Source organism: Dromiciops gliroides, chromosome 1 (genome assembly GCF_019393635.1).
Source record: "Dromiciops gliroides isolate mDroGli1 chromosome 1, mDroGli1.pri, whole genome shotgun sequence".
In the NCBI taxonomy this organism is placed as follows: Eukaryota; Metazoa; Chordata; class Mammalia; order Microbiotheria; family Microbiotheriidae; genus Dromiciops; species Dromiciops gliroides.
The window spans coordinates 55,108,168-55,130,004 of NC_057861.1; the positions used below are offsets into that span (position 1 = coordinate 55,108,168).

The 21,837-nt window shown below is 41.3% G+C and overlaps 1 long non-coding RNA gene across 1 annotated transcript in view; it reads right to left on the reverse strand.

Moving 5' to 3' along the window:
- Window positions 1-21,837, reverse strand: part of LOC122736970 — a 252,776-nt gene that overhangs the window by 126,995 nt on the left and 103,944 nt on the right. The window contains exon 3 of the long non-coding RNA XR_006354224.1: window positions 8,296-8,401. This is a non-coding gene — a long non-coding RNA (uncharacterized LOC122736970). The remainder of the gene's footprint in view (window positions 1-8,295; window positions 8,402-21,837) is intronic.

Genomic DNA, 21,837 nt, shown 5'->3' on the forward strand with positions numbered 1-21,837 from the left:
CTCAGACACTTACGAGCTGTGTGACCCTGGGTAAGCCACTTAACCCCAATTGTCCTAAACATCCAAGGCCATCTCTAGTCGTCCTGATGTATATCTTGCCACTGGACCTAGATGACTCTGAAGAAGAGAGTGAGGTTGGTGACCTTGCACAGCCCTCCCTAACTTAAATCCAATTCAGTACAAGTTATGACATCACCCCAATGTCATGGTCCTTTTCAAAAATGAAAGACAAAAACCCCCCAAAACTAATAAACAAACAAAAAGAATGAAGGACAAACAACAACAACAAATAGGTGTACATATTGCTCCCTTGGGGGCAGGGATTGCTTAAGTTTGTATTTGTATCCCCAGAGTGCAAGGGTATGGTAGGTGCTTGATAAATAAATGCCTGTTGACTGATTGGCTGATTAAATTTGCCACTATATAACTTCCACCCATTTTTTCCTAGTTTTGACCTCTGGAGTCCAATCCCTCTTCCATGTGATAGACCTTCAAACATGTTTTTTTGGCCTTTTACCATTAATAACAACCCTTTTCTGGGCATTCTTTAGCTTGTCAGTCCCTCTTAAAATGTTAACTGCATGGCACCCCAAACTTTTACTCAGGTATGGTCAGGTCAGCAGGCAAGGGAACTGTCACCTATTGTGATCAGGATGCTACAAACTGATGACATAGCCTATTGGACTTTTTAAAAGCACTCTCAAACCACTGGCTTATAAGTGTGGGTATATATAAAAATAAAAATGTGACTATCAGTTGATAAAGAATGAATATCTTGCTCAGATGATACGCAGCTAGATAGGCTACTGAGTTAGTCTGTTAATAATACAAATATCTTGGACAAACACTGCAGATGCTAAATGAGTTGAGCACAGGATTGACAAGAAATGGGAGCTTAGTCTGAATCGAGTTAAAGAACTACACAAAACTTTGCATGATCCCAGCCTGCACACTGCCACAAAACCCCATCTCATTAATACAATTATTTTCCTGTTATCGGTCATGGAATATAATGTTCTCACAGAAGGATCCTAAGTGAAAGTAACCCAAGGACACTTTCAGTGTAAGGAAGTGGCAGAATATTAGCAATGATGATTTGATCATGGAAAGTGTTATAAAAGGCACACAGGAACTCACAGTCATGGAGCAAGAATGAGTGAAAACAGACAACCCAAATGTTGTTATGAATATAAACTATTAAAATAACCAAAGAGAGGCCTCTAGCATATTGGGTAGATAATCTATGGGATATTAATAGAAAGACATGGACAACAACCATACAGGCTGAGAAGGTATGGATGGGACGCTATCTGCATTCATGGAGGAAGTGTTCATATCAATAGGCTCACAGAGGGGGCAGCTAGGTGGTGCAATGGATAAAGCACCAGCCCTGGATTCAGGAGGACCTGAGTTCAAATCCGGCCTCAGACACTTGATACTCACTAGCTATGTGACCCTGGGCAAATCACTTAACCCTCATTACCCATCCCCCAAAACCAAACCAAAACAAAAAATCAATAGGTTCACAGATGTATTTATCTATATATAAAGCAATTATACCTGGGTTTCTCCTCATTAGGAAAAAGTTGTTTTCTTGACATACCTGGACAGTCAGTCAGTAACCCTGGTCTCTAAGTCCTGGCTTTGACACTAACTTGCTATGTGACCTTCAGTGAATTCCTTTCTTTCTGTGATCTCAGTTTCCCCATTTGTAAAATGATGGGAGGTGGGATTTATATTAGAGGCCCTTCACTTGGGGTTTGTAGATATGTTTTGGGGAGAGATCTGTGAACTTTGATGGGGAAAAAAAATCAAAATTTTATTTTCACTAATCTCTAACTAAAATTTAGCATTCCCTTCAACAATGATTTTTTTTGGGGGGGGGTGAGGGTAGGGTGTGGGAGGAGGCAATCTGTGTTAAGTGACTTGCCCAGGGTCACACAGCTAGTGAGTATCAAGTATCTGAGACCAGATTTGAACTCAGGTCCTCCTGACTCCAGGGCCTGTGCTCTAACCACTGTACCACCTAGCTGCCCCAACAATGAATGCTTTTAAAGAAAAATCATTATTCTGAGGCACCATAAAGTTTCACCAGGCTGCCAAAAAAGATCCATGACACACACAAAAAGTTAAGATCCCATTGGTCTAGATGATCTCAAAGGTCCTTTTCTGCTCTAATATCCTGTAACTCTTTCCTTAAGGGTAGGTCAGATCATCCCTTGGCCAAACTGACCCAGGACCATTGCTCCATAAGCAGAGGACAAACTCTTTTATCTTAGGCAGGCCAGTCAAAGTTGGCCAACAAGAGCTAACTCCTAGGTCCACAAAATAACATTTTTACATATTGGAAACATTCAAACTAGGTTGTGGAATTGCTGCTGCAATAATATCACAAAACAGCAAGAGGCATTACTTAGACCATCACTCAATTTAGATTAGGGGTTTGTAATCTTTCTTGTGTCTTGAACCTCCTGTGGGAGTCTGGTGAAGCCTAAAGACCTCTTCTCAGGATATTTAGATTAAAATACATAGGATTGGGGGCAGCTAGGTGGTGCGGTGGATAAAGCACCGGCCCTGGATTCAGGAAGACCTGAGTTCAAATCCAACCTCAGACACTTGACACTTACTGGCTGTGTGACCCTGGGCAAATCCCTTAACCCTCATTGCCTGGCAAAATATATAATAATAATAATAATAATAATAATAATAATAATAATAAAATAAAATACATAGGATTACCAAAAGAACCAATCATATTGCAATAGTTATCAAAATCTTTTTTAAAAATAAGTTTATGAACTCTAGTTTAAGAACCCCTATTTAAGTACAATTATACTTAAAAACATATTAGTGGGGGGGCAGCTAGGTGGTGCAGTAGATAAAGCATTGGTCCTGGATTCAGGAGGACCTGAGTTCAAATCTGCCCTCAGACACTTGACACTAGCTGTGTGACCTTGGGCAAGTCACTTAACCCCCCATTGCCTCGCCAAAAAAAGAAAAAGAAAAGAAAAGAAAAAACATATTAGTGGAAGGTTACTTAGGAAATCATGAAATGTAAGAGCAGGAAGGAGCCTCTGAAACAGCAAAGCTGAACCCAGAAAATCAGAACTGGAAAGAACTTGGAGCTTTAAAACCTAATGTTAGAACTTGAAGGGACTTTATGAATGATCCAGCCCAGTCTTCCATTTCACAGGTGAGGAAGCTGGGTCCCAAAGAGTGACTTGTCTGCATACGTTCACAGACAGAACGAAAGCTGGGAGCAGACGACGGATCTTTGCACTGCAGCACATCTCCTTCCAGCCTCAGACAGAGAGGAGTCAGCAGTTCTCTCGGAGCAGTTTCTACCAAACACTCATTTAGGGAAATTCATTTATCTCTTGTAAGCTAACTGCAAGAGGCTTCAAGGAAGCACTTCAACATTTTCTTGGAAATTTATTTGTTTTTTCAAATGGGACTAACAAGAATTTTACTCAGACCTTGCTGGCAGATTGCCAGAGACAGCCAACTGTACCCAATCCCAGCACTCCCCCTCCTCCCACATGGCTCCTATGTTGCAACAGACTTGGAGAGAGACTCCTTCAAGCTGCATCAGGCCCTGCAGCAGGGCAGGGCAGTGTCAACTACAGATTCCAAAGAACTCTGGGTCGGCTGAACCAGACCTCGACCGGCTCAGAAAAAGAGGCAGGCTTGATTCATAGCTGCCCTTGAGAAGTCTATCATTCCAAGGCTAAAGACAATACCCTTGGCACAGACTTCTGCATATGTGCCTGACAGAGCTACAATGAAGCTTTACCAAAAGAGATACTGCTTTGTGTTTTCTGAGTTATCTAAGCATTTCCCAAGAAAGGGCAAACAGAAGGACAAAGAATCACAAAAATCATGGCACCCTCATAGCTGGAAGGGACAATGGAACAGAAAATGTCAGAGCCAGGAGGGAGTTTAGCACCCAGGATGCTCCAAAAGAGCAGGATCATGAGATCAGACACTCATTATTACTTGGTTCCTGTTCCTGGGTCGAGCCATAATGCAGGCACAAGTACTTAGAATGAGAACAGAAGAGCAGAGCTGCAAAGGACCTGAGAAATCAGCTAAATCCAGCCTCCTCCTCGCTTTATGGGGAAAGGAAGCAACACAGCACATCAGTTTGCTTAGCTAGCAGTGGAATCTGGACCCCCGCAGGGCGGTGCTCATTCTCCTATACCCTGTGACCTCCAAAGAACTCAAATATTTTTAAATTGGATTGACTTTTTTCAAACCACTTGACTCCCTTTCAAGAAACAATTGAAATCAAAGACTAGAGAAAACCTAGAGCCTACACAAGATAGACAGAACCTGTTCTGTGTTTCTTTCCCCTCAGTTTCATTTCCCCATTTGGCTGCTGGCGCAGACACCTGTCTCTCGGGCACTAAACTCGAGACTAATAAATCATATCAAACCAGCTGCTGAACTGCATACAGCAGTAAAACAAAGGAAAACCACGACCAAGTTTGAAACAGGCAGATGAGGGGAGAAAGGCCATCCCTTACCCATCTAATGACAAAGCCAACATTACAGCTTGAGGGGAAGACTTGGGAGAAATTGAAGAAATGTTCTTAGAAAGAATTCAACAAGCCAGCAAATCTTATCAAACCGCTGGCAAAAATACCACTCTGAAAACCAGTAGAATTTCACATCAATCTAAAGGCTATCTAAGCGTGAGCACCATTTCATCTCTTTCTTCCCACAGCAGTTCAAAAGATGCTTGTTAACAGTAAACAGGCCTCTCCTGTGCAGTCATTTACACAAACTCCGAGTACACGTCCCATTAGGGAGATCTGGCCCCTACTGCCTTCAAAGCATTCAGTGGGGTGATGGGACACCTTGGCTGGGTAGCAGTCTTGAAAAGGCACAGTGGGAAACGATGGCTGGAAATGAGAATCGTGAACGTCTACATGCAGGCTTACCTAACAAGGGAAGAATTCGGCCTGTTAGCTAGTCTAGACTGTGGTGTTTCTGGGATTTGGGTAGGTGTGGGCCAGAAATAATAGCGTGGGATGGTCCTGACTGCCACCTTGTGGCCACTCCTCAGATAAAAGTGAAGTTGTAACCAGAAAAAAATGAAAAGGGATTCTGCAGGTGTGAGAAATTATCCTGAACTAGGCATGCTTGTCACATTCCTTTGACCTAAAGCCGACCCACCCCCACTCCCAACCTGGGAGCACACCGAGGGTATTGATGCTAGAACCCCAGAACTTTGTCAGAGAACCGTAGAATTTTAAAGTTGGAAGGCGCTTAGCTGCCAACTAGTCCAATCCCTCGCTTTACAAAAGAGGAAACTGAGACCCAGGAAAGGGAAGGGACTGAGAGATCGAAAGAAAACAATACCTGATGTCATGAGAACATGATCGTTGCCATCCTTACCCTCATCACAATCTACTCGGGGTTTATATAGTGCTTTAAGGGGTGCAAAGAGTTTTATCCTCAACAACCCTTCGAGGTAGGTGCCATTATTGTCCCCATTTTACATATGAGGAAACTGAAGTTGAGAGAGGCTTGCCTAGGACTGCTAGTAATCACCCGAAGCTAGACTGGAACTCTGGTCTTCCTGACATGTGTGTTGTTTCATTAGATCCTTATAACCACGCGAAGGTCAGCTCCACAGATAGCACCATCCTCTACAGGTGAGAAAACTGAGGCTCCCAGAGGGTACGTGACTTACAGACCATCATCCAGTGCTTCTCCACTCTGGCACACTGTTGGGGATTTAGAGGCCAAATAATCCCCAAATCTGTATTTGGCAACTGGAGAAATGGAGGTAAGGGAGATCATGTGACTTAAATTCTCACTGAAAAAGTAGCAGAGCAGAAATGGGAGGCAGCGCCAAGATGGCAGAGGAAAGGCAGTAAGTGCTCCAAGCTCCTGACACAGTCACTCCAAAAAGTGGCAGAGCAAGGCACTCAAACCCTGGTCTCCTGAATCCCAGTCAAGGGCTCTTCTCAAAGTTTCTACTCAATTCAATAATAGCAAGTGTTGATGAAGTTCCTGCTGTGGGTAAGACCCTATGCTACACACCAAGGATATAAAGATGAAAAAAAAATATATTTTCTGCCATCAAGCAACTAATGGTCTCTTTTTTGGGGGGAGGGGCAGGGCAATGAGGGTTAAGTGACTTGCCCAGGGTCACACAGCTAGTAAGCCTCAAGTGTCTGAGGCTAGATCTGAACTCAGGTCCTCCTGAATCCAGGGCTGGTGCTTTATCCATTGCACCACCTAGCTGCCTCCCAATGGTCTCTTAACAGCAATAAAAACATCTACCCAGAAAAGTATAATGCAAGGAAGAGTATGATAGGGGCAAAAGAAAGACTCAAAGATAAATGGAGGAGGAAAAAAACAACACTTTTCATCTGGAGGGCTCAGGAAAGTCTTCATGGAAAAGGCAGCCAAGGCTCAGGGGGATGTGGCAGCAGCAGTACACACCTGTTATCCTGAGGTGGGAGGATCACTTGGGCTGAGGCAGAACCAGCACTCATTGGGTGTCTGCAACAAGTCTAGCACCATTAAGGTAAGCCCCTGTGGAGGGTGGGGGGTGGGGAGGAATTGGGAAAAAGCTGGCCTTCAGGCTACTGTGGTTGGAAATGGAGCACATAAAAACTGGTGGGTCCACTGGGATGGGGTCAGCACCCCTGAGTGAAACAGGGAGACTTGGCCTGGAAGGGGAAAGGGGAAAAAAGATCATCATGGATCTTACTGATGGATTACCACTTCCCCAGTAACATGGAGAAGGGATTCTTTTTCAGGTATGAGTTAAACTAGATTGGCTCTGAGATCTCCTTAGGGCTCTGAGATTCTGTGAGTCTGAGTCACTAAAGTTTTTTGAGCACAGGAGTGACAACATAAGATTTGTGACTTAAGAAGATCATTTTGACAGCTGTGGGCAGGATGGATTAGAAAGGAGAAAGATTAAAGGCAGGAAGACCAGTTAGGAAGCTATTCGAACAATCCTGTTGAGAGCTACTGATGACTATATGAGGGGAAGGGATACTGTTGAGGCCAGATTGATGCACAAACACAGCAGTATGTGATAATAATAATTCCTGACATTCATATAAAGACTTTAAGGTTTACAAACATACATCATTTCTTGAGCTTCTACTATGCCATTTGCCCTTATCCTGGACACCGGACACTCAGCTGGGCCCTGCATCCATATACTTTCAGGTTCTATATAATACTTGTTTCACTTTGGGATCTAAGAAAATTCCTTGTAGTGTTTTATGTGCCAATAATTTTTCATGAAGAACTTTTTTTTTTAAAGTGAGGCAATTGGGGTTAAGTGACTTGCCTGGGGTCACATAGCTAGTAAGTGTTAAGTGTCTGAGACCAGATTTGAACTCAGGTCCTCCTGATTCCAGGGTCAGTGCTCTATCCACTGTGCTACCTAGCTACCCCCATGAAGAACTTTAAACACGAGAAGCAAACCCTTTCATTAACCAGCCTAAACCACTTAGGACTTCCAAAATACTCTGCAATCTAACAAGAGCTTAATCATCCCCAATACAGAGCTTTGCCCATCATTCCATAGTAAGAGTCAAATACCAAGACAGGGAGCTAGGCCACCTAATCCTAGCTGGGTTACCGCCTTCTCTGGACCTCAGTTTCCTCACCTATAAAATGGGGAATACTTCAAGAATACAACTAACTCTAACATTCTAGACTCAATGACTGTAAGGGCTCAAAGCCACAGAAAGTTGATACAGCAGCGACATCTAAAGGCAATATGGATATATTACACAGAGTTAACACCAATAGTCACTTAACATAAACACTGGTAAAGACTTTAGGGATCATTTAGAACAACCCAATTATTATTGGGTTATTATTTGTGGGGATAATTGAGGCATAGGAAGGGGAAAAGACCTGCCCTAGGGCACACAGTAAGTTAAGTGGAAGAATGGGACTTAAATCCAAGTTTTCTGATTGCTACATCCAGTGTTCTTTATTCTATGCAAGCACAGTTGAGATAGTTTTCCCAGCGCAAACCCAAGGCTGCAGATAAGTCAGTAGATTCTGTTCATCCCTCAAAGAGGTTTCTCTGAAGCAGCAGGACCTGCTTGGCCCCTGCAATCAGGAGAGACACTCCAGAGATTCGTGCTAAACACCAAGGAATATCTCACATTAGAATATCAGGGTGGCTTCCTGGGGGGAAAAGTTTTCTCCTTGCAAATGACAAAAAAGGAGTATTACACTCATGGACTGTCCCAATTGGCTATCCAGAAGAGAGATACCCTGAAGTTGGAGAAGGGATGCCAGACTTACGAGTCAGGAGATCCACGGTCAAGCTTCTCGTCTTCCACTTAACTGGCTACAATGTCGACCGACCTTGACCTCTCAGGTCTGTGTCACCTCAGCCTGGAAGATGTGTCTATAACAGGAATGTATTTGAGACAAGAGTTATGTGATTAAATAATACCCGAATTGTAAACAGTTCACAAGATGTCAGTAATAGCTCATATTCCTCTAGCACCCTCGGGTTTACAAAGCACTTTTGTCACAATTCTGTGAGATATGTAGTGTAAACAGAAGCATCCTTACTTTATGGATCAAAATGCTGCTAAGTGTTGGAGCCAAGGGTTCTGATTTTAAGCTGCACACATGGTTTCTATTACACTGCTCCAATAAATAAAAATCGACAGAGTACATCAAAAGGTTAAAACAACATTTAACTGTTAGGATGATCAAATCCAATAATGGCTAATATAAAACAAAGTTACTGACAATTTACTTCCTTTGACTCCTCCATATATGTGTGTATGTATGTGTATATATATGTCAAAAGATATTATACAGAATATCAATATAAAAAAGTATACTAGACCTGGAGTCAGGTAAACCTGGGTTAAAGACCTAGTTCAGCCACTTCTTGGCTAAGAACAAATCATAACCTCTTTGAGCCCCCTGTTTCTCCTACCAAAAATGGGTAGAATATTACTAGTACTAACTGGCAGCTAGCTGTGTGGCTAAATTGAGATGTAAAAAGGATCTTGCAGTCATAAAGCATTGTAGGAATGTGTTCTACTGTTACAGTTATGTGTATGGGTAAGTCTGTGGGTTTTGTTTTGTTTTGTTTTTGGCAAGGCAGTGGGGGTTAAGTGACTTGCCCAGGGTCACACAGCTAGTAAGTGTCAAGTGTCTGAGGCTGGATTTGAACTCAGGTCCTCCTGAATCCAGGGCCGGTGCTTTATCCACTGTGCCACCTAGCTGCCCCAGTTTGTGTTTATTTTTAGCCCTGTGTTTGAAATGTCAAATTAGAGAAGGTCTATTCAATCTGGCTGGGCCCCTGTTCTCATTGGATCCATCCAATGAGAGAATATATTCATAGAAGAGTTCATAAGGACCTTAGGTTATCTAGTTCAATCCCCTCATTTTATGGATGAGGAAATTGAGGTCCAGAGAAGGTGAGGGCCTTTCCCATATTCATGCTCATAGTAAAGTAGCAGATCTGGGATTTGAGCCCAAATTCAGCACTCTCTCCACTACACTGCACTATCACTTCAAGAAAGAACCTATTTATGGGGGCAACTAGGTGGCACAGTAGATAAAGCACTAGCCCTGGATACAGGAGGACCTGAGTTCAAATCTGACCTCAGACACTTGACACTTAGTAGCTGTGTGACCCTGGGCAAGTCACTTAACCCTCATTACCCCGCCGCCAAAAAAAGAACCTATTTTTTTCTGTTGAGGCAAAGAATTAGAAATCAAGGGGTTTTTCATCTATTGGGGAAATGACCAAACAAACTATGGTTTAAGTCTGTAATAGAATATTATTGCACTGTAAGAAATGACAAAATGAAGGGTTTCCAAGCAATCTGGGAAGATTTATATGAACTGATGAATTGTGAAGTGAGCAGAATCAGGACAACAATTTATACAATAAGAGGAAAATTATTTTAAAATTTTAAAACATATCTGGAAGAATTGAGAACTCTCATCAATATACTAAACAACTATGATCCCAGAGGACTGATAATAAAGCATGCTGCCTACCTCTTCACAGAGGTGAAGGACTCGAGTTGCATAAGGTAAATATTATCAGTCTCAGAAAATATGGGAATTTGTTTTATCTATAAGTGTTTGTTATAAGAACTTAGTTTTTCTTTTTCCCAGTTGGAGGGTGGGGTGGGATTAATAGGTGAAAGAGATAAGGATAGGAGAGAAAAAGAAAAGCAAAGAAATATGTTTTTTGAGGCACCTTTTAAAAAAAATGACCAGAGAGAAGAAAGCAACAAAAGAAGCACAGAAAAGCAGAACAGCTTTGGCTTTTTGTTGTTTTTTTTTAATTAAAAAAAAATTTTTTTTTTTTTAGTGAGGCAATTGGGGTTAAGTGACTTGCCTAGGGTCACACAGATAGTAAGTGTTAAGTGTCTGAGGCTGGATTTGAACTCAGGTACTCCTGAATCCAGGGCCGGTGCTTATCCACTGCACCACCTAGCCGCCCCCTCTAATAGAGATTTTAAATAATACCTTGCATGTATAGCACACTACAGTTTGCAAAGAATTATACATATATCACCTCACTTTATCTCCACAATAATTCCGTAATGGTGGGTGTTGTTATTATCCCCATTTTACAGATGAGGAAACTGAGGCTGAGACTTGCCCAGGGTCACACACATGGTATCTGAGGAAGAATTTTAACTCAGATCTCTTGTCTCCAGCACTATGTAGCTTCTGAGTTCCATACGCAATCCTCTTTTTCTCATGTTTGTTTGTTTTTTGCAGTGCAATGGGGGTTAAATGACTTGCCCAGGGTCGCACAGCTAGTAAGTATCAAGTGTCTGAGGTAAAATTTGAACTCAGGTCCTCCTGAATCCAGGGCCGGTGCTGTGCCACCTAGCTGCCCCAGGAAATGCACATTTTACTTGGTGTTGAAGTTCAAAATACAAAGAAAACAAAAAGGAGCTCTCCTCAATGTGTACATTATGATTTCTCCCTGCTCTAGACTTTCTGGAAAGCAAGAGCTCACACCACTGATTATTCTTATGCCATCAAAAATTCCCAGAAACTGGAAGTAACTGGCCAGAAGACAATTGCCTTCTATCATTCCCTAGGGTTGCTTCATGCAGTCATTGGGTAGAAGAGATGGGAATGGGAAAGGTGTGACCTATTCCCAGTACGGCTTATGTTTTCAGATAAAATGCCTTCCACCTCTCTCCAGTTAGCTGGCAGAGGCCACATTACTGCTCCCATAGCAATTAGGCAAATAGTTCAGGGAAGTGAGATTCAGTCCACAAAAAGCTTCCCCACCTCTACCCCCACCCCCAACAGGAGAGGGTGAGGGAGGAGGAGCTTTCCTGGCAACTGGTAATTAGTCCATGGCTGACAGGATTCCATAGGACCATTCTTTGGAAGCTGTGAAGGATGCAGCTTTAAGAAGTGGAGGAGGTCTGGGGGGCCTAGTGGGGAGAGCGCTGGACTCAAGAGTCAGGGATCAGAGATCAAATCCTGCCTCTGACACTTACTAGCTGTGTGACTATTGGAAAAGGAACAACCTCTCTGACCCTGTCTTCTCATTTGTAAAATGATGATAAGCACATGTCCTACCTCACAAGGCTGTTGGGTGGGAAGTGCTTAGTAAAGTACTTTGTGGATGTGAGTCTGGTCTGGTGTGGATGTTAGACTGAAAACAGCACTGCCAGCCACAGGCAAAGAGGATGCTGGGAAGTACCAAGAGACCCACTCCCTCTTCACACTGCCTTGTTCTGTTTGTTCAGGAATCTCCTTGGGGACAGAGCCAACTTCATTTTTGTGTTTGTATTCCTGGGAGCTAACACAGGCCCTCCTAGGGTCCTGGCAGGCACTTAGAGAGAATGTCCATTGAGTTGAACTGAATGTTAGGACCCCAGCTTGTAACCATAATATTTTTCGATGGTCATTTTAATTTGGATTAAGATATTACAGAAAACAACAATTGGCTGAATGGAGGGCCGCTGGAGCTACGGGTCAATGCCAACAAGTTGCCTGTTCCTATTTTCCTTCTCTAAGAGTCCTTACCCAGGAGTACTCTGAACAGGATACAACCAGTTCACCACTTATCAAGCTCTAGTATAAAGCCCACATAGAAGTTGGGAGTGGGCATGAAGAAAGAAACAGTAAGGGGGTTACTCAGCTCCAGGCCCTTGGAATGACCCACTCCAAGAGCAACTGTCAAGTGGTAGAGCGCCCATGTGCCCAGCTTTCTTTCTTATTACACCTCCCCTTCCAGAGTCGGGTTGGCCATCACTGGCCCCCAAGCACTGAAGGAGGCCTGGAAAGTGTTCTCTCATCTCTACCTACTGAAACCCGCCTCTTTCAAGTTACGGATTAGACACCACTCCTCCACAAAGTTTTCTCTTGATTTTTCCCCAACTAGAAATTGAATGAGAATAGAATAAAAATGAGAGAAGAGAGTTAGAGCTAGAAGGGCCCTTAGAAGTAAGTCATCTAGGGGCCGCTAGGTGGTGCAGTGGATAAAGCACTGGCCCTGGATTCAGGACGTGAAATCAAATCCAGTCTCTCTCAGACACTTGACACTTACTAGCTGTGTGACCCTGGGCAAGTCACTTAACCTCTACTGCCCCGCCCCCCTCCCCCCAAAAAAGATGTAAGTCACCTAATCCAGCCCTTTCATTTTACAGGTAAGAAAACAAAACCAGAAAGGGGAAACAATTCCCTAGTGGTCATGAAAGCCATAAATGGAGGGGAGCGGAACTGGAATTACCCCACTCAAATTTTCTTACTTGTCTAGATTTTGACTCTGTCCCTATCACAGTGGATCTTTATAAAGCACCTGCGGCAGCGAGGTGGAATAGGAGGGGCTTGGTGGTGCAGTGGATACAGCCCTGGGTCCAGAGCCTAGAAGACCCAAGTCCAAATGCAGTCTCAGACACTTAGATCCTGGGCAAATCCCTTCACTTCTGCCTGCCTCAGTTTCCTCATCTATAAAATGGGGGCCTCCCAGGGTTGTTGTGAGGAAAAAATGAGATTATAATTGTAGAGCATTTGCAAACCTTAAAGCTCTATATAAATGCTGGCTCTTGTTGTGGTTATTACTTATGGAACATACAAGTTATAGCTCCCAGTAGGTATTACAAGCTCTTTGGGGACAAGGACTGGGACATTTTCCACCTTTGTATCCCCAGTTGTGAACACTAAGCCCTGAACACAGTAGATGCCTAACGTAATGCAACACCCCCCAAAATGTATTGTCGCTATTGTGCAAAGCTTTGTGCCAAGCATGAAGTGACCAAGTAAAGACAGCAGGCCCTGCCTGCGGGGAGCTTACAGTACATGTACTAGAGGGATGATATCAACACAACAACAGGTCTAATAACAGTAGCGCATGACAAAGACATTAAAAAGTTGAAATAGGTCTATGCGAGATCTAAGTCATCGCTGACCAGGGATACTCAAGTCCATTTGTATTGCAATGCTCATATTTGCAAAAAGAATTACAGTTTGGATATCAGCCAGCTAAGACAGCAAGAACATTTCGGGCATTTGGGACGACAGCCTGAGCAAAGGCAGAAAAAGGAGAAAACAATGGAAATCTACGTGTAGGGGAAAGTGACAGAGGGGGTTAGGACTTATCCAGACTGCTGGATGCATGGAGTTGACAGAAGGGAAAAATATCCACTAAATATTCCTCCCTTCCATTAACTCGATGCATTGAGCAAAGATTGTAAGGGCCTTGAATGCCAAGAAAGAGAGTTTCAACTTTGCTCGGTAGGCTATGAAAAGCCACTGATGATTTTTTGAGCAGAGGAGTGGCACGACTACTCAATGAAGAAGAAGGATGGTTTTAATAAAGGTTTGTGTTTCTTGCACATTGGATTTGCTTGATATTATAGCTCATCACAATAGAGGGGGGAAAAAACCAACCCCCCAAACCACCAACCTTTTCTGTTCCTTTAAGGAACTTGTCACTCCCAAATGAGGTCATTTCTTTTTACCTCTATACCTAGTGGTCCTCTCTGAAGTGAACATTTGTTCTCCAAGGCCAGAAAAATGTAAGCTGTGGACTTGCGGCCAAACCTGACACTGCAGGATTATAAATGTTAGCCTGATCATCTTGCATTTACTCTGAGATATTTGATGTGAGTTCAGGTAGAAATAGAAACACATTTCCTGAAAGTCACTTCAAATCCATCTGGTTAACCAGTCCAACCCCCAGATCCCAATCCCCTCTCCTGGCACCATAGGAAGTAATAGCTCCTGTGTTCACAGCAGGGAGAGAAAGTCGGCTCCTTAAACAGGGATTGGTTTAATGCTCAGCTTTTCCAAGGGTCACCCCTTGTGCTCCTTTTTTACCTGCCTCAGCCAAGGCCTGTGGCAGTCTGGGCAATTTTGTCCCAAGGTAGCCCGGCACAAGGGCAGCCAAGGACACAAACAGCAGAAACTCGGCATGCCTGGCTTTAGGAAGGTCACGAGAAGGTTATTCTACCCAAAAGACTGATACTCTGTTCCAGGTAGTGCCACATGCCTCGTTTTTCACTGGCAATAATGCAAAACTAATAGCCTAATTTTATCATTACAGTAATGCCAGATTAATCATATACCCAACTAACTGGCACCCTTAACTGGCACTTGACTTTAAGAAGTATTTCCTGAGTACTTAATAATAATCATCATTACTACTAAGTACTCAGGAAATACTTCTTAAAGTACTCCTTAAAATAAAATCACCATCACCATTATTATTATTATCAAATAGTACATAACTCAAGAGAGATTTAAGTTTTACAAAGCACTTTCCTCACAAGAACCCTGTGAGGTAGGTAGTACAAGTACTATTATCCCCATTTGACAGAAAATGACCTACATAAAAACCCTCCTCTAATGACTGATCATGGTGTGAAGGCAACCTTGGATTCTCAAAGGCTTGATTATGCTTGTTGTGTACAAGCTCTAGGAGATTGTACCAGGAGGAATGTGGAACCAACGATAGATTTGTCAGAAGACCTGGGTTCAAATCACATTCTACCAATGACTACCCTTGGATGAGTCACATCACTCACTTCTCTGGGCTTTCATTTCCTCTTCTGTAAAAGGAGGGGGTTGGGCTTGCTAACACTAAGGTCTTCCAGCTCCCAATCTCTGCTCCTATGATCCTAAGTACAGAGAGGCTCATCAGTAACAAACAGGTTGAAGCCTAAGAAATGAATTTCATAGCAATGGAAACCCCTGAAAAAAGAAAAAAAATTAATTCCCTTCTGTCCTATACACCTTCGGTTAGCTTCTGCAGGGACTGTGGTAGAGGGGCAGGCTTTGGATTTTCCATAAACATTAATTTATCTAACTGTTGGTACTCTAAATGTAAAGTTTATGTTGTATCATGTCAATATTGACATCTTTACTGTAAATGAAACCAGAAAATATAAGGAAGTTGCAGCTAAATGGAAGGACAGTTCACAAGTTCTCCTTACAGAAGTAAATAAAGGAGTGGGGACTAATGATGAAGCATACTATCCACCTGTAGAGAAAGAACTGATACTGACTGAATGCAGACTGGCGCATGCTATTTTTTCACTTTATTTAATTTTTTCTTTTATTAGAGTTTTCTTATACAAAATGACTAATATGGTCATGTTTTACATGGTTGCCAAAAAAAATAAGTAAATAAAGGAATTGGTGCCATTGTCTCCATCACACACACAAAAGAAACAAGCTATAGTCTTTCCTGGAACAGTCATTTTGCCTTTGCAGTCATGGTAAGTACCAGCCAAAAGACCACTAGGAAGAAAATGGCAACTTTTATGGAGATTATCTGTGGCAGAGAAGAAGAAGAGATAGTCTATAAAGAAGATGCTATCAACACAGACACTGACATTTGGTGACATTCATGCAAAAGCAGGCATGAGAGGAAGGCAAAAAGTATGGCTACGTTATAAATTATGCATTGGTATTAAGAAGCTAAGGAGGCTAAAGGCTTGTCATGGAAGCCCAGAAGCTTCCCACTTAATTATCATGACTACTACCTTCCAAAAGAGAGCCAGAAGGCACTGGCCAATAATGAACATTGATGAACATTAATCACAACAAAAACAAAACGAAGAAACTATTTCTGAATGATTGGTTACCCATATGGAAATCATTTCTGCATCAGGTAACCTGTGTGCAGTCAGACCATCAACTAGTTATAGCAAAAGTCAAAATTGATCCCAATTAGCAGAAAAGGCAAAGATTCTATTTTAATGAATTGATCAAACATTTGTTAAGCACCTTCTTTGTGCTAAACACTGTGTTAGGCACTGTGGGTACAAAGACAAAACACATGATCTTCTCTTCATCTAGGTTACATTCTACTGGAAGATCCATACTGTATGTACACAGATAGATTGAAGGTAATATAAAATAATGTCAAGTGGGAGAGAGTGTTTACACCTGGGGCAATCGGAAAGGCTTCAGGTAGGGGGTAGTACTTGAGCTGTGTTCTGAAGGAAAGGGAGAAGTCATCATACACATGGAAGGCCATCAAGCCTGGAGCCAGGAGATGAAATGTCACGTGTAGATAACAGGGAGCAGATTAATTTGACTGGAACAGAGTGTGTTAAGGGAGTAATATGATATAAGCCTTGAAAGGTAGCTGGAGAGGGCTTTAAATTACAGATTGAGAATTTTCCCTTCTATCCCTGGGAGCCGCTAAAGATTTCTGAATAAGGGGTTTTTAGAAATATAAATTTGGCAGGTGTGAAGAGAGGGAAGACACTACAAATAATTAAAAAGCTATCACAGTAGTTTTCCCAAGGTCCCCCTTGGAGCTCAGCTGACCTGCTCAGCCAAAACCTGTGAAGTCCAGTGATGGTGTCCTTAGGTAGTCCAGCAGCAGGGCAGTCAAGCACACGAGCAGCAGGAATATGGCCTCTTTGGGTTTGTAGGGGTACTGCAACAATTCATGTTACAGGTGATAGGGACTAGAATCAGGAAAGAAGCTGGGCAAATAGAGAAAAGGGTATAATCAGGAGACACTGTAGAGGTCCAAATGATGAGATGAGGCAACTGATTGAATGTGAGGATTGAGGGAAAGGATAAAAATAGGGATGGCTCCAAGATCCTCAAGATGAAAAGACACGAGGGGGCGGCTCGGTGGCGCAGTGGAGAAAGCACCGGCCCTGGATTCAGGAGTACCTGAGTTCAAATCCGGCCTCAGACACTTGACACTTACTAGCTGTGTGACCCTGGGCAAGTCACTTAACCCCCATTGCCCCGCGCAAAAAAAAAAAAGATGAAAAGACACAGAGGAAAGTTAAAATACCTCCAGTCTGACCTATTCAAATAGGCTACTGATCCCAGAAAATGGGAAGTGGATAAGTAAAAGGCACTAAAACTAATCCAATTGCCACAATGAACAGGCCAGGAAAGTACCTCAATTAGCAAACATTTTATCTAAGACCATGGGCAAGTCATTTAACTTCTGTAGATTTCCGTCTTTCATCTGTAAAATGAGGGAACTGGACTAAAGAGCCTTTGAATGACCTTCCAGCTAAGAATCTATTTTCCAATGATCCTCCTTGCCAAACAGAAACACAAGGAAGCAAAGGCAACACGGACTTAGAATGGTCATTTCCAAAATGTTAATAGTCGAAGATTACAAACCATTATCACCTCATATAACATAAAAGAGTAGTAGAAAGGAAGGTGGATCTTCAGAGGGCTTCCCTTAACACTCGAGTAAACCAAGAGCATTTACAGATAAAACTGTGACAGGATAAATAAAAATATAAAAACCAGAACATATCTACCAATTTTTTATAGCAGCCTATTTTTATCATCCATGACAGTGGAATCATTATATCTGAATTCTAACACTTTAGTTCCAGATATGGGCCTTCCATAAAGAAATAGAAACAGAGCTTAAGAAAATGAAGTTAGAAACGAAGTGGGTGTGCACTGATTCAGAAATGACTGAATATGTGGTCTATGAATGTCATGGATTATTATGCAGTAAGAAATGATTCAGGAAGAGAAAGGCGATATTCAAAGCAAAGAAAGTAACAAAATGACATGATGGATAGAACTGTTTGGACGGAGCTTATATCAAGTAGAAGGGAGCAATGAGATACATTTAGAAAGGTAGGATGGCACCACATTGTGAAGCTGTTTGAATAGCAGGCTGGGGTGCTTTCATTTTACATCATCACCACCACTAGCACTTATATAATGCTTTAAGGTTTGCAAAGCACTTGTACACGTTATCACATTTGATCCTCACAATGATCCTGGGAGATAGGTGCTATAATTAACCCCATTTTACAGGTGAGGAAACTGAGTCTGAAAGTGGTTAAGTGACTTGCCCAGGCTCATACAACTAACAGTAGAATCTCAACTCAGGTCTTTCTGACTCTAAATCTAGAATTCTGGCCCACTGGGTACCAGTAAAGATTTCTAAAAATGTCTTTTGTTTTTATATCACTATCATTTCAGCTCACCTCCACGGGGTGACAAAGAAAAACAATTAAGCAAAAACATCTGATACAGTGACAACATCTGACAAAGCATGTAATATTCCGTCCTTGAAGAAATACCCTGCCTAGCTGCCAACAGAGGATAAGTATGTTTTATTTTTTGTTCCCTGGGGCCGTCATTATTTTTTCCATTATTAAGGATTCTGTTTAATTATCTTTTTATTTAAACTGTTCTTGTCAGTTATATTGTTCTCTGTGTTCTATTTATTTTACTCTTCATCAGTTCATACAAATCTTCAAATATTTCTCTGAATTCCTCATATTTTCTATAAAATCATATCATTCCTTGCTGTGAAATATTTTATTATTTGCTTATACCATAGTTGATGGGTTTTTTCCCAATCAATGGACATCCATTCGTTTTTTGTTCTTTGCAACAACAAAGAAAGCTGCTGTGAATATTTTGGTTTGTGTTTTGGATATTAATTGCTCTTTACATGTTTGATAGCATTCCCTTGTAAATCCACCTAGCCAAAGTTGTTTTTTTTTTCCCCTATAGCTTGCTTAATCTCTTATTCTGAAATTGGGTTGCTTAATATCACAATTTCTTATTTTGTTAATTTGAGTATTTTATATTTTTATAGATATTTATCAATTTCATTAGAATCCTCAAGTTTTGCTGGCATATAATTATGTGGAGCATTTTTAATAATTTTTTAAATTCCCTTGCCATTGTGAATTCATATTCATTTTTTATTTTAGTTATTTGATTATCTTTACTCATTCTGGATCAGATTAGCTTCCTGATTTTGTCAGTCTTTTAAAAAGTTATTATTTTTATCATTTCTATAGTCTGCTTTCATGTTTCTCTTTCTATAGTTTTCTTTTTTTGTACATATTTTAGAGTTGCTGATTTGTTTATTTTCTTGGATATTTCATTGCATGCTAAGTTCATTGATCTCTTTTTCTATTGTGTTCCAAAAAGTTTTCAGAGATACACATTTTTCTTGTTTTGAAATATTCTTTCATTGCTATTATTTTATCATAATTATTCATTGTTTATATAGTTTATTCTTTTTCCCTGTTGGATATCTCAAACTGGATGTCTCACAGCTATCTTAAACTCAATATGTTCAAAACTGAACTAACTCATTCTCTTTCCCCCTAAAACCTCTCTTCCTAACTTCCTTATTACTGTCAAGGGTACCACCATCCTCTCAGTTACCTGGAATTACCCTAGGGTGTCATCCTAAACTCCTTCTTTTTTCTCACCCAGTATAACCAATCAATTTTCAAGCCATGTCCTTTCTACCTCTCTAACATCTTCCTGCCTCAAGCTTCTCACCCCTCAATTCATTCTCCATCCACTTGTCAAAGTTTTCTTCCTAAAGCACATCTGACCATGTCAGACTCCTATTCAGTCAACTCTAATGGCTCCCTATCAACTCCAGGATCAAATACATATTCAATCATCTGTTTGGTTTTTAAAGCACTTCATAATTTGTCCCCTTTCTCCCTTTCCAGACTTCTTTTTTTTTTTTTAGTGAGGCAATTGGGGTTAAGTGACTTGCCCAGGGTCACACAGCTAGTAAGTGTTAAGTGTCTGAGGCCGGATTTGAACTCAGGTGCTCCTGACTCCAGGGCCGGTGCTCTATCCACTGTGCCACCTAGCTGCCCCTCCCTTTCCAGACTTTTTACCCCTCACTCCCCTCCAAATATTCTGCAGTGCAGTGACACTGGCCTCCTTGCTGTTTTTCTTGACTCTAGGCATTTTTGCTGGCTTCCCACCCCCAATTCCTGGAATATTCTCCCTCCTCATCTCCACCTCCTGGCCTCTCTCAAGTTTCAGCTCAAGTCCATCCTTCTACAAGAAGCCCTTCTTGACCCTTATTAACTTTAGTGTTTTTGCTCTGAAATTATCTTTGATTTATTCTGTTCACACATAGTTGTTTACATGTTGTCTCCTCCATTAGACTGTGAGCTCCTTGAGAGCAGGAATTATCTTCTGCCTTTCTTTATATCTCCAGTTCTTAGGACAGGGCCTGGTATGCAGTAGGTGTCATTACTTAGTATATATTTAGGTCTGTATCTTTTGCTCATGTTTCCTTTATTCATTACTATTTTTACTGAGTGTATTCTACTTATATCTGTCTTTTTATATTTATGATTCTTTTATGTTCTAGCACATGATCAATTTGGGGGGGCAGGACAATGAGGGTTAAGTGACTTGCCCAGGGTCACATAGCTAGTAAGGGTCAAGTGTCTGAGGCCGGATTTGAACTCAGGTCCTCCTGAATACAGGGCCAGTGCTTTATCCACTGCACCATCTAGCTGTCCCACATGATCAATTTTTGTAAAGGTAATACAGGATGCTAAGAAATGTATATTTCTTATTTATAGCAACTCTTTGTGGTGGCTAAGAATTGGGAATCAAGGGAATGTCCATCAATTGAGGAATGAATGAAGAAGCTGTGGTATATGATTGTTGTGGAATGGTATTGTGCTATAGGAAATGACAAACAGGATGATCCTAGAAAAACCTGGAAAGACTCATATGAACTGATGTATAGTGAAGTGAGCAGAACTGGGAGAACATTGTGCATAGTGACAGCAGTATTGTTCAATGAGCAATTGTGAATGACTTTACTCTCAGCAATACAATGATCCACGACAATCCCAAGGGACTAATGATGAAGCATACTATCCACTCCCATAGAAAGAACTGATAAAAGAAGCACTTGTAGATTGTACATATATAATCTATATCAGATTGGTTGCTGTCTTGTGGAGGGGGGAGGAAAGGGAGGGAGGAAGAAAAATTTAGAACTCTAAATCTTATGAAAATGAATGTTGAGGGCAGGTAGGTGGTGCAGTGGATAAAGCACCAGCCCTGGATTCAAGAAGACCTGAGTTCAAATCTAGCCTCACTTGACACTTACTAGCTGTGTGACCCTGGGCAAGTCACTTAATCCTCATTGCCCCCCAAAAAAACCCCCCAAAACAAACAAAAAAAAGGTAGAAAATTAATGTTGAAAACTACCTTTACATGTAACTGGAAAAAATAAAATAAATGTTTGCAGAAATAAATAAATAATGAAAATGAAAATGAAAATGAAAAAAAAAACTAGCAGGAATCAGCAAGAAGAAAAAAAGGAAATATATATTCTTTAATATTCCTATTCAAAAGTTGTCATGGGACAGTTAAATTTAGTTCATCCAACAATTTGTTCAGTTCTATATTTTCCTTCTTATCTTTTGTTGGATTTATATAACTCTGAGAAAGGGATATTAAAATTTGCCGCCATTATTATGCTACTACCAGTGTCTTTTGAGGACTCGTTTTGCATTTCTTTTAAGAATTTGATTGTTATGCCATTTGGTGCATATACATTTAATTTTTTTCATGTTCTATGGTGCC